A 12948-nucleotide genomic window follows, 5' to 3' on the forward strand; every position below is an offset into this window, starting at 1 on the left:
TCAAAATTTCATTATTTGCAGATGACATGATCCTATACATAGAAAACCCTGAGAGGTCTACAACAAAGCTTCTAGAACTCATAAATGAGTTTAGTAAAGTTGCAGGTTATAAGATCAATGCACAAAAATCAGTAGCATTCCTACACACCAATAATGAGCAAGCTCAGGAGGAAATCAAGAAGCAAGTACCATTTAAAATAGTAAATAAGAAATCAAGTACCTAGGAATAAATTTAACTAAAGATGTAAAAAACTTATTCACAGAGAACTACACAAGACTGTTCAAGGAAATCAAAGAAGACCTAAATAAATGGAAGAATATTGCCTGTTCATGGATAGGAAGACTAAATATTATCAAGATGTCTATCCTACCAAAACTGATCTACACATTCAATGCAATCCCAATAAAAATCAACACAGCATTCTTTAAGGAACTAGAAAAACTAGCTATGAAATTTATTTGGAAAGGAAAGAGGCCTCAACTAGCCAAAGACATATTGAAAAAGAAAAACCAAATTGGAGGAATCACACTACCTGACTTCAAAACATACTACAAAGCTACAGTGGTGAAAACAGCATGGTATTGGCACAAGGAGAGACACACCGACCAATGGAAATGAATTGAGAGTTCTGATATAGATGCTCATATATATAGTCATATAATATTTGATAAAGCCACCAAACACTCTCAACTGGGAGAGAATGGCCTATTCAACAAATGGTGCCTGGAGAACTGGGTATCCATATGTAGAAGAATTAAAGAGGATTACCATCTCACACCCTATACAAAAATCAACTCAAGATGGATCAAAGACCTAAATATAAGAGCCAAGACCATAAAGACTTTGAACAGCAGTGTAGGGAAGCATCTACAGAACCTTTTAATAGGAAATTGCTTCATGAATTTCACACCAAAAGGACAAGCAGCAAAAGAACAAATAGATAAGTGGGACTTCCTCAAAATTAAAGCCTTCTGCACCTCAAAGGTGTTTGTCAAGAAAGTAAAAAGGGAGCCTCCTCAATGCGAGAAAATATTTGGTAACCATATATCAGATAAGAGACTTATAACGTACATATATAAAGAACTCCTATATCTTGAAAATAAAAAGATAAACAACCCATTTAAAAAATGGGAAAAAGATTTCAACAGACACTTCTCCAAAGAAGAAATACAAATGACTAAAAAGCACATAAAAAAGTTCCAAATCTCTAGCTATCAGGAAATTGCAAATCAAAACTACAATGAGATACCATCTTACTCCCATAAGATTGGCAGCTATGTAAAAAACAGAAGAATACAAATGCTGTAGAGGATGAGGAGAAATGGGAACACTCATCAACTGCTGGTGGGAACACAGAAGGATCCAGCCATTCTGGAGGACAGTTTGGTGGATTCTCAAAAAACTAACCATAGATTTGCCATATGACCCAGCAATTCCACTGCTGGGTATATATCCAATAGAACTGAAAACAGGGACACAAAGTGATATATGCACACCAATGTTCATAGTAGCATTGTTCACTATTGCCAAAAGTTGGAATCAACCCAAGTGCCCATCAACAGATGAATGGATAAATAAAATGTGGTATATACATACAATGGAATACTACTCGACTTTAAGAACAAATACACTACAAACACACATGATAACATGGATGAATCTTGAGAACCTTATGTTGAGTGAAGCAACCCAGGCATTGAAGGACAAATACTGCATGACCTCAATGATATGAAATAAGTAAACCAAGCTGCCTCAGAGAGCTAGAGACTGGATGATAGGCTTACAGGAAATCGGGGGGTAGAGGAAGGATGTAAGCTGACATCTACATGGGTGAAATGTATGATAAGCTGAAGGTATGTATTTATACAAAGAAGAGATAAAACGGGGGCATATGGTTAACTTTGGGTGGGGCTTTGCAAGCTTGAGGGGGTACGGATGGGACGATGGGTAATATTGCCCAAGAAATTGGGGGGAGGATGGGGCAACATACGAGCATAGGAGATTATCAGGTTTTTGATTGAGAGTATAATGCTGAGAAAACCTTTTCAAAAATATAATAAGGAAAGTTACCTGTTTAAGATGCTTAAAGGGGATAATCTGACACAGGACAGGTTCCTAGGGAATATGTGAATACTCATTTTGCCATAGTGGGTTATATCACTGGATAGAGACCCATATAATGAGAGAGAAGGTATACCCACATCCTGGGAAGGACTGATGCCCTCAAATAGAGGGAATTGTATCTCTCGAGAGAAATGGTGGCTCCCAGGACATTAGGGCAGTTGAGTATGTCAAGCCCTCAACACTGTTGCAAGTATCTCCGAACATGGCCCTTCAAGCAATGAAGATTGACTGTCACTATGGGTCCTAAGGGGAGGGGGAAAGAGGTATTGAACAGATGGAACCAATGTAACTGTGTGGGCAATAGAAGTGTTTCACAACAGTACACAAGGATGGATATAAGATATGTAAAATTACACCAAAAATATACAGGGACTGATAGGCTAAAATGCAAATCATAATGTAAAATATAAGATAACTAAACACTTAGAAAATTGTATAGTCTAAAATATAAACCACAAAGTAAACACAAATGTGACATTGTTTGAAAGCTATTCTCTCAATATCTGTATATCAATTTCAGTAAATATAGTATGAATATGTAAAAAGATTATTGCTGTGGAAGGGAAAACGTTTTATGTTGGATATGTGGGAGTACTGTATATTGTATATATGAATTACTCTGATCTAAAACTCTTGTGAAGATAAGCTTAATAATTAGAAAAAAGAAAAGAAAAAGATAGGATGTAGACACTGAGGAAAAGACGGAAGTAGTTGCCTTGCCAATTTGCATTCAGGGCAAAACTTATTGTAGTGAGGGAAGGCAAAACATCTGGAAAAAACCTTTTGAATTTTTAAATTTTTTGATGCCCCAATTTATTTTTACCGTAATTTTTCCAAATTAATATGTATTCTGTATCTATCCTTTAACTCATTGCTATATTCCATTTTACTATTAAGGGAACCTGGCAATATATTGGGCTTCACTTTTCAGGAAGGTTTGGATCACAGAGAGGTTCACCAATGACAGGGGAAGAATACTGGTGTGGGATGTTATTGACAGGGGACACATTGTTGGCAGGGAGTTCTTCAGGGCATATATCCAGGGTACATAAAAATATTTGGATATTTTCATAGTGAATACAACTAAAAACAACAACTGAGGGAGTGCTGGCTTCCTAGCCAGGGGAGCTCTATCACAGTCCCTAAAGGAACAGCAACAACCCCCCAAGTGCAATGGCAAAGACCAGAACAGAATGAAAGTCCAACCATGAGCCTTTGATACTAATGACTATGCTTGTGAGCCTGTGCACCTGAAATAAGAACAAGGCCTAGAGCAGCAGTGTGCCTAAGAGTTACCTCCTGAGAGCCTCCATGTTGCTCAAATGTGGCCAGTCTTGAAGCCAAATTCAGCATGTAAATGCTTTCCCTTCCCCCCATGTGGGACATGACTCCCAGGGATTAGCCTCCCTGGCACCAAGGAATTACTACCAAGTACCAGCTGATGATGTAACTAGAAAATGACCTTGAATACAAGGGTCAACTCGGACCAGCAGAATATCTCAGTCTATGTATAATACCAGGAGTTAAAAATGCTTTTTGACCTGAATCAAGGGGTAAATGGAAAGGACAAATGAGTTTATATGGCTATGAGTCTCCAAAAAAAGCTGGGAGGTTATCAGAGGGGTTGCCCTTATGCACACCTGAGCAGAGTCCCAGAGACAGATAAAGTAGATACAACCCTGGGTATTAGTTCTTCTGAGGGCTATGGAGACCCACAGGTTCTGTGGTTATGGCAGATGGAGTTCAGTGCCATGTCAGTTTGCCCTTCTTTGGAGTTTGTGTTTCTGTGTGATGGAGCTCGACTCATCAGCTTGTTTTTTCACAAGCCTCTCCTGTTACTTTTACCAGAACTGTAGTTGATGCTGGGGTTTAATATATACCCAGGGGACCTGAATCTCTGGACTGACCATATGATAGCCAGGCCCTGAGCCTCAACAGACTTCATCTCCTACACTCTGTTTTATTGGAGTTACCCCACTCAGCTAACATGGATTTGAAGGTCAGCCACCACACCAGAGCCAAGAGTGCCTACAACTGAAAGCAGGAGGATTGCATCCAGCATCCATGTGGAATCTAAGCCCCCTCTGGATATAGATGTGGAGTGGGCACAACCATTCCAAGGTTCACAGGATGGGGGAATAGAATATGGATTAGAGTGGACTTACTGATGTTCTTTTCATAAAGTATTGTGATTAGTAATCGAAGAAAATGTGGCATTGGTGTGGAGAAAGTGGTCATGGTGGCTTCTGGGAGTTGGGAATGGGAGGAAGAGATGAGATGTGGAGGCATTTTCAGGACTTGGAGTTGTCCTGGGTGATGCTGCAGGGACAGTTACCAGACATTGTATATCCTCCCATGTCCCACTGATGGAACATGGAAGAGTGTGGGCTATGATGTGGCCCTTTGACCATGAGGTGCAGCAGTGCTCAGAGATGTATTCACCAAATGCAATGAATGTCTCATGATGATGGAGGAGATTGTTGCTAAGGGGGGTGGAGTGGGCTGAGGGGGGTAGGTGTATAATGGGGACCTCATATGTTTTCAATGTAATATTAAAAAATAAATAAAGACAAAAAAATAAACCATTGCTGTATGATAAAAAAAGATAATTGTTTCCAACCTCACTCCTCAAACACCCTTGATGTCCTGTTTATTGCAAGGATCTTGGCAAGGGGATCCAGAGGCCATTAAATTCTTATCAGCTTTTCTGGTCAGTGTATATTTTGATACCTCTGGATGGTCATATAAATTAATAAATAAAAATTTCTTCTTTTAAAAGATTTATTTATTTATTTCTCTCCCATCCCCCCCAGTTGTCTCTTCTCTGTGTCTATTTTGATGCATCTTCTTTGCCCACTTCTGTTGTTGTCAGTGGCACTGAGAATCTGTGTTTCTTTTTGTTGCATCATCTTGTTGTGTCAGCTCTCCATGTTTGCGACACCATTCCTGGGCAGGCTGCACTTTCTTTCACACTGGGTGGCTCTCCTTATGGGGCACACTCTTTGTGTGTGGGGCTCCCCTACATGGGGGACACCCCTGTGCGGCATGGCACTCCTTGTGTACATCAGCATTGCACCTGGGCCAGCTCCACATGGGTCAAGGAGGCCCAGGGTTTGCACCATGGGCCTCCCATGTGGTAGACGGATGCCCTAACCAGTGGGCCAAGTCCACCACCTAAAAATTTCTGAGTTCTATTCAAATGGCCAATTATTAAATAAGTGCTTATATTAATACTTAAGCTTAAATGTTAATGGGATCTCTACAATGATAAAAAAAATTGTAAGTCTTAATTAATGAAACTACTATGACTCTTCCTAAAAAATGGTTCTTGCCTAAGTTGAAATGAATAGTTTATTTTTATTCACAAAATAAAGGATGTAAAACTTGAATAAATATTTTGAAAAGTAAAATTTTGTAGAAGTGCTAACTAAAAGTTGATACATTTGTTTAAAAAAAGTGTATTTTGTCCTAAAATAAGACAGCTGGTCTTCATAAAAGCAGAATGAACATATGCAGAATGGAACTTGAATGCATGTGGTAAGTTACAAAGTGTACTGTAGTAACTTTGGGTAAGAGAATGTGTTCAGTGAAGGTAAAATTTGTCTTAAAATGATATAATTATAGTCTTTATGGTTACAAATAATTACAAGAAGTTTAACAAAGCATTGTTTAAATTAAGATACTTAAATGGATAATTCCAAAAAGTAATTATTAACCAAAACCTGAATTGATAATAATAATAATAAAAGGTAATTTTATAACAAGAAAACTTGTTGGCAGCCAGCCTCCCCTGCCAACTTGCTTCTAAAAGACTATTTCTGGTATTACATGCTACTAAGTATTTAAAGTGAAAAAAAAATTCATTATTTTAACAAGTTTGTTTAGTGTTTATAGTAATTATATTTTGGAAAAAGTTTGCAGAAAACAGTTTCCAAAATTGTTTTGTGGGATATATGGAATGTGTTTTTATTGTTAAGGAAACAGGACATGATTTTGTCCTAAGAAAAATGATTATTAAGAAAGAGTAAAATGTGTGACAAAGCCTGAATGAATACTGAAAGTGTAGAAGGTTCATGGAAAATAAATTTTTATGATTAAAGTTAAGCAAGATTTGATGGGTCTGTCTATAAAGTTTTAAAAAGTTTAGTATCAAGTAGTATATTAATGCAAAGTTAAAATTTTCTTCTTTCTCAAAGTCTCTCAAGTCATTAGCCTGTTTTGGTAAAAGTTTAAGAAAAGTTTTCATCTTGAATAATCAGTATACAACGTCTGTTTTATCAAAATAGCTTCTTGTGCTTTAACTTCATCATTTCCTCAGTGTTCAAAGGAAAAAAAGGTCTCTCTTTTAAAGGAAATTAATTTTCAAACCTGCTTTCTCAAAATCAAATCCTGAAAAGTAGCTTTTTATTCCAAACTAATTACAAGAGATTTGTTCTTTTACCTTGAAAGAAAAATTAAAGTAATAGTCTAGTTCATTTAATATGTTATAAATTGAATGGAAGATGTTTAAAAGTGTTATAAAATTAACAGGATTTTAAAACCCCATTAACTAAAGTTGTATGAATAAAAGTTTCATATGAATGCTTAAGAGTGTATAAATTTACCAACATTTCAACATAATATTAAACAAAAGTACAATATGATTAATTATGGCTTTAATTAATATAAAAAGATGTGTGTCATAGAAACAACTTCTTATCATAAATTGAAGTAATACCATTGTAGTATGGAGCAGTACCAAATATTGCTAGTTTGTTGCAAAAAATTAATATCCAACTATGCCACTATCTCTTTGTTTTAACATGTGCTAAGACTTTCTTTAGTATTTCCTTAGGCAAGTCAAGCCAGCCTGCATTCTCCTACCTGTAGAAAAACCAACAATAGACTTTTGCAGTGCCTCCCCAAGGCTGTGTGTGTAGCCCAACCATCTGCCCTGGCCTTGTGGCAAAGAATCTGGCTGTGCAGAAGAAATCTGTGGCTAAAAAACACTACTGATGACTTTATGTTAATAAGTAATCCTTTTTTCAAAATTAAAAGAAACAGCAGAAACAATGATATCTTATCTTGACAGCCTGGGGTGGGCAGACAGTTGGGATGGACTGTGAGGTCCCTGCTGCTCTAATAAATTCTTCAATGTTGTTTAGTTGTGTAAAACAAAACTATAACCTCTGCTGTAATTGATAAAGTGCAATGTTTTCTCATGTTAATGTAGTTTGTAATATGGTTGGAATACTAAAAATCTTTCATCCCTCACTTAGCTCAAATATTAAAACCATTGTATGTATTAATTAGGAAAAGTCCTTCATGGAAGTAGGAAAACCTCCAGCAAGCTGCTTTAAATAATAATAAAAGGAAAGTAAATTGTGGACATTTACTTAGTCTATGAATTGGATGTGGCAAGCACCAATATTGGCTGTAGGTGGAGTTTGTGGCAAAGGTAAAACGCTAAACAAGTATCCCTTGGATTTTAATCACAATTCTGGAAAGAGGACAAAAGTACAATATAAAAAAGCAATTGTGTGCAGCATAGGAGGTCCTGCTAAAAGTGAAAGATTTAACCAAATAGTGTCTGGTCACTCTAAAGACTGCCATCCTTTTCCAGGGGTGGATTGCAAATACTAAAATCAAGACAGAAATGATGGACTGTTGTAAATCACCCTCAGATTATGAAAAAACATCTGGGATACCTGCTAGTATTAACAGGTGACTGTCCTGTCCCTGCCCACTCCACTAACACCCCTTTTAGGACTGTTGACACAGATGCTTTTGTGAAGATTCAGGGCCCTACCATTGAAATCTGAGAAAAGGCAAAAGTGGCTCCACTGTAAAGGTGAACATCAATGAAGAAACAATAGCGATGGCCAGAAGAAGAAAAGGCATCTGGATACCTGTGAGAATGATGTGGAATTTGGCAGTCATTTCCTGAAAGTCAGTTACTGCTACATATGGCACAAGAATTCTTGAAATGGATGAGACGCTTTATTGGACTGCTTATTATAAGCATTTTGGCAATGATTGGTATCCTTACAGTTGCTGCTATTGCTGGGATAGCTTTACATGAATGTACAAACACAACAATATACATAATTGGCATAAAAATGCTACTGATTTGTGCCATAGTCAAAAGCATATAGATTCTGGGCAGTTAAATAATTGAGTTAATGATTTAAATCAGCTGTGTTACATATTAGAAATCAATTGCATAATTTGAATTTGTTAAGGGGGTTGAGATGTGATTGGAATGAAAGTAATTTCTGTTTAACTCTGCTTGCATATAATTCATCAGATATAGTATGGAAAAATTAAGAATCATTTATTAGGCCATAAAAGTAATATCTCTCTGGAAATAATTGAATTACAAAGGAAAATATTAGAGATGTCTCAATCAAATTCATATAGCAAATGATAAGGATATTTTCTCAAGTATGATTTCACATAGTACAAAATTTAACCCAGTTAATTGGTGGAAATCACAGCATTTCCTGTCAGCTTTAGGAATAGGTCTAAACATATTTGTTCTGTTGCTCATGATTCTTGCCTGTGCTGGATAGTGCTTTCAAAGAAAATTGCAAAGTGTAACAGCCATGCAAATAATCTGGTGCTAGCCAAAGCACTTCAATAATCTCCCCAAGTCAAAGAGCTTGGCTGGTAGTCAATGATGAGTAAGACCCTGGAGAGGAGTCCTAAGACAGGCATGGTCACCTCAACTAAAACAAAAAGTGGGGGGGTGGACTTGGTCCAGTGATTAGGGTGTCTCTCTACCACATGGATAAGTCCATGGTTCAAACCCCGGGCCTCCTTGACCCATGTGGAGCTGGCCCATGAGCAGTGCTGATGTGCACAAGGAGTGCTGTGCCATGCAGGGGTGTCCCCCGCATAGGGTAGCCCCACGTGCAAGGAGTGTGCCCCGTAAGGAGAGATGCCCAGTGCAAAAGAAAGTACAGCCTGCCCAGGAATGGTGCCACACATACAGAGAGCTGACACAACAGGATGATGCAACAAAAAGAAACACAGATTCCCAGTGCCACTGACAACAACAGAAGCAGACAAAGAAGATGCAGCAAATAGACACAGAGAACAGACAACCGGGGTGGGGGGAAGGGGAGATAAATACATAAATAAATAAATAAATAGATAAATTAATAAATAAATAATAAAACAAAAAGGGAAATTTTGGAAACTGAGGCACAGTGGTCTTACGAGAGGCATGCTGTTTCCATAGCTATGCTTGCAACCTAAGGAATGCAGTAAGACAGAGTTCCAAGCCAACAGGAGGAAGCTGTTAAAGGCTGAAAGAAAAGATGAGCACATACATTTTGTAGTAAATTGAACACTTAGACTTTGTACCTTGAGATAAGATTTTTTTAATTCCTTAGACCATGAGTAATGCTGATAGTTAACTGCATGTTGCTGCTTGTTCTCATGTAGACTGGGGTATATATAGAGCACTTTGTAAACAATAAAGTTGTCTGATGAGTCTCTACTCACAGACCCCCTGATCACAGCTCTCTCACTTTCTTCCTCTTTCTTTCATTCTTCTTTTTCTCTTTCTTTCATTCCCGATACCCTTCAGGCCCAAATCTCCAACACTCCCCATGTCTCCAGTGAGGGCTTTTAATAGTTATATTTTGATTTTCATAAACTTGCAATGATAAGTTTAATTGCAATTGGGTATAAGATTAAAGTTGGAGGTGGTAGAGATTGTATAAAGTCCATTTGAAGATGTTTAAAGGGTCCTCTTTGCAAGGTATTTGACATCTCTTGAACTTTCAGTTTTACAAATGTTGTAAAGTTGACAGATGGAGCATAGCAAATATGCTAAACTTACTTCTCATTTAAAGTTTATTTATTTATTTATTTATTTGCTGAAGATAAAAAGAGCACCAGAAGAATACACTGTAACTGACCAGGCAACTTGGTTATTTTGTGGAATGGAGCATTTTATAAAGAATAACTTGAATGATTAAAAATAATACTGCACTCTTGTCTAATACCTTCCAAATCTGCACCAGTGCCTATCATGAGCAGTAAATATCTTGACAGCTCTCTAAGAACTTCATATAATTTCTGAAATGTTTATATGAATAACTTCTTCACCCACTCAAATTTACCAACAGAAAATTAGAAAATTCTTTTTAATTTGACAACAAATCCCTTGCAAGTCCCAACATCAAATAATCCTAACAACTTTAAAAATTTCTCTTCTCATAAGGTAAAAAATTAACTATTTTTTTCTCAGAGTCACGGACTCAAAGGGTATCAGGAATGAAAGACAAAGAGATATTTGGATCAGGGGATCTGAGAGCATTGAAGCCTCAAGCTCATCAGACAAATTTATTAATCTCAGGGGCCTCTTCATATACTCCAAACAATTGTGAGAACCAACAACTATCCTAACTATTCCCATTACCTCAACCTGTGTAACACAATGGATCAAATGCTATGATTATAATCCAAAGTACAAAATTTCAATGTTCTATTATATTGCTGAGAAAATATACCCATAAATCTTGTTGCCCAGGTTGTTCCATTCTACCTAGTCCTTGTTCCACCTGAATGTACACATCTCCTTGCTAGATTTATGACCTGCATGTATAGCTATGGAGATAGCATGACTCAGTGGTCAAGGAAGTAACTTGCTTCCATGGAAACAACATGCCATTGTTTACCACAACTTTTTATTTTCTGGGACCCCTGCAGAAATCTTTGATTAAGGAGATATACTTAGGATTTGGTTGAGGGAATGCAAGATGTCAAAATTGCCAGGAGTTTTGTAATGTATATGAAATAAGGTCATAGGTCACCATGAACAAGACTCAGCTCCTTATTTAACCAAAGTGACAATGAAAGATTAAAGCAATATTCTGGAGGTAGTATGATCCTTTACAAAAATACATATTTTAAAAGGGAGTTTAGGAGAAGCAGATGTGCCTCAAGTCATAGAGCTTCCACCTACCATATAGGAGGACCTGGGTTTGATCCCTGGGACCTCCTGGTGAAAAAGAAGAAGAGGATGTATGCCTCACATGATGAGCCAGTGCCCACATGGTGAGTCAATGTCTGTAGAGTGAGCCAGTGCCCTTGCAAGTGAGTACCACAACAAGATGATGATGCAACAAAAGAATGATGAAGGGGAGTGTCAAAGTGAAGCATAATGGAGACCAGGAACTGAGGTGGCACAATTGACATCAAACCTCTGTCCACATCAGTGGTCCCCAGGATCAAATACTGTTGAGTCCTAGAGGAGAAAAAAATGAGAAGAAAAAACCAAAAGAGAAATAGATGCAGAAGATCACACAGTAAATGGACATACACAGCAAAAATAGCAGAGTGGGGGGAGAGGAAGAGGATTAAATAAATAAATAAATATTTTTTAAAAAAGGAAGATGACCTGATTCTCTTAAAAAATGCATTCATGTTAAAGACTACATGCAGGGCAGTGGATTGTTGTGATAAGAAACATAATAAATGCCTTCTAGGCCAGTTACTCATAAGGCAAATAAAACTTCTTTCAATCACCTACTAAAAGCAGAACAATAATCCCAGAAAATGCTGTCATTTTAACAGGAAAAACCAAATATCAAATTTGCATGTATATGCTGTTTATAAAAATCTTATTGGAAAACCCATTATGTCTTATCCAGCAATAACCATGAAAAACAAAATTCTTTTTCTGCAAACCCTTTGCAACTTTCCTATTTTTTCAGGTTTTATCCTGGATTTTTCTCTTTTAAAAATTTTTCAATAGCCAATGATTTTGCTTTAAGAAAGAACTATTCTCTTATTTTCTCTACAAAACCATATCCTGCATAACATGTGTATTAGTCAGCCAAAGGGGTGCTGATGCAAAATACCAGAAACTGGTTGGCTTTTATAAAAGGTATTTATTTGGGGTAGGAGCTTGCAGATACCAGGCCATAAGCATAAGTTACTTCCCTCACAAAAGTGTATTTGGAGCAAGATGGCTGCTTGATGGCTGCAAGCGTTCAGGCTTCCTGGGCTCCTCGCTTTCAGGGTCTTGCTTCTCTCTGGGTTCAAGGTTCCTTTCTTCCAAGGGATTGCTTCTTCCTGGGCTCAGCATTCCTCTCTTCCCTGTGCTGGCTTCTCTTTCCTCTGTGAGCTTACTTTCCAGGGCTCCAGCTTAAGGCTTCAGCATCAAACTCCAACATAAAAACCCTCATGAGAGAAACAAAGGTATGTTGTTTCCATGGAAGCAAATTACTTCCTTGATCACTGAGTAATACTGTCTCCATAGCTATACATGCAGGTCATAAATCTAGCAAGGAGATGTGTACATTCAGGTGGAAGGAGAACTAGGTAGAATGGAACAACCTGGGCAACAAGATTTATGGGTATGCTTTCTCAACAATATAAGAGAACATTGAAATTTTGTACTTTGGATTATAATAATAGCATTTGATCCATTGTGTTACACAGGTTGAGGTAATAGGAATAGTTAGCAAGAATAGTTACTGGTTCTCACGATTGCTTGGGGTATATAAAGAGGCCCCTGAGATTAATAAATTTGTCTGATGAGCTTGAGGCTTCAATGCTCTCAGATCCCCTGATGTGAATCTCTCTTTGTCTTTCATTCCTGATACCCTTTGGGTCCATGACTCCAACATCTGGTGCCCAACATGGGGCCCAAAGCAGTGACTGCAGCAGAGATTCTTCCATGGCAGTATTGGAAACACAGAAACTGAAAACCTTCCTGAAAGTTTGAGGCATCCATTGAAAGGTGACTCGAGTCTGACAATACAGTGGTAAGAATCTTAATTAATTTTGTTTTCTGCTTGCATCAGGGTATGGGAAACCAACCAGGA

This window comes from Dasypus novemcinctus, unplaced genomic scaffold (assembly GCF_030445035.2).
Source record: "Dasypus novemcinctus isolate mDasNov1 unplaced genomic scaffold, mDasNov1.1.hap2 scaffold_133, whole genome shotgun sequence".
In the NCBI taxonomy this organism is placed as follows: domain Eukaryota; kingdom Metazoa; phylum Chordata; class Mammalia; order Cingulata; family Dasypodidae; genus Dasypus; species Dasypus novemcinctus.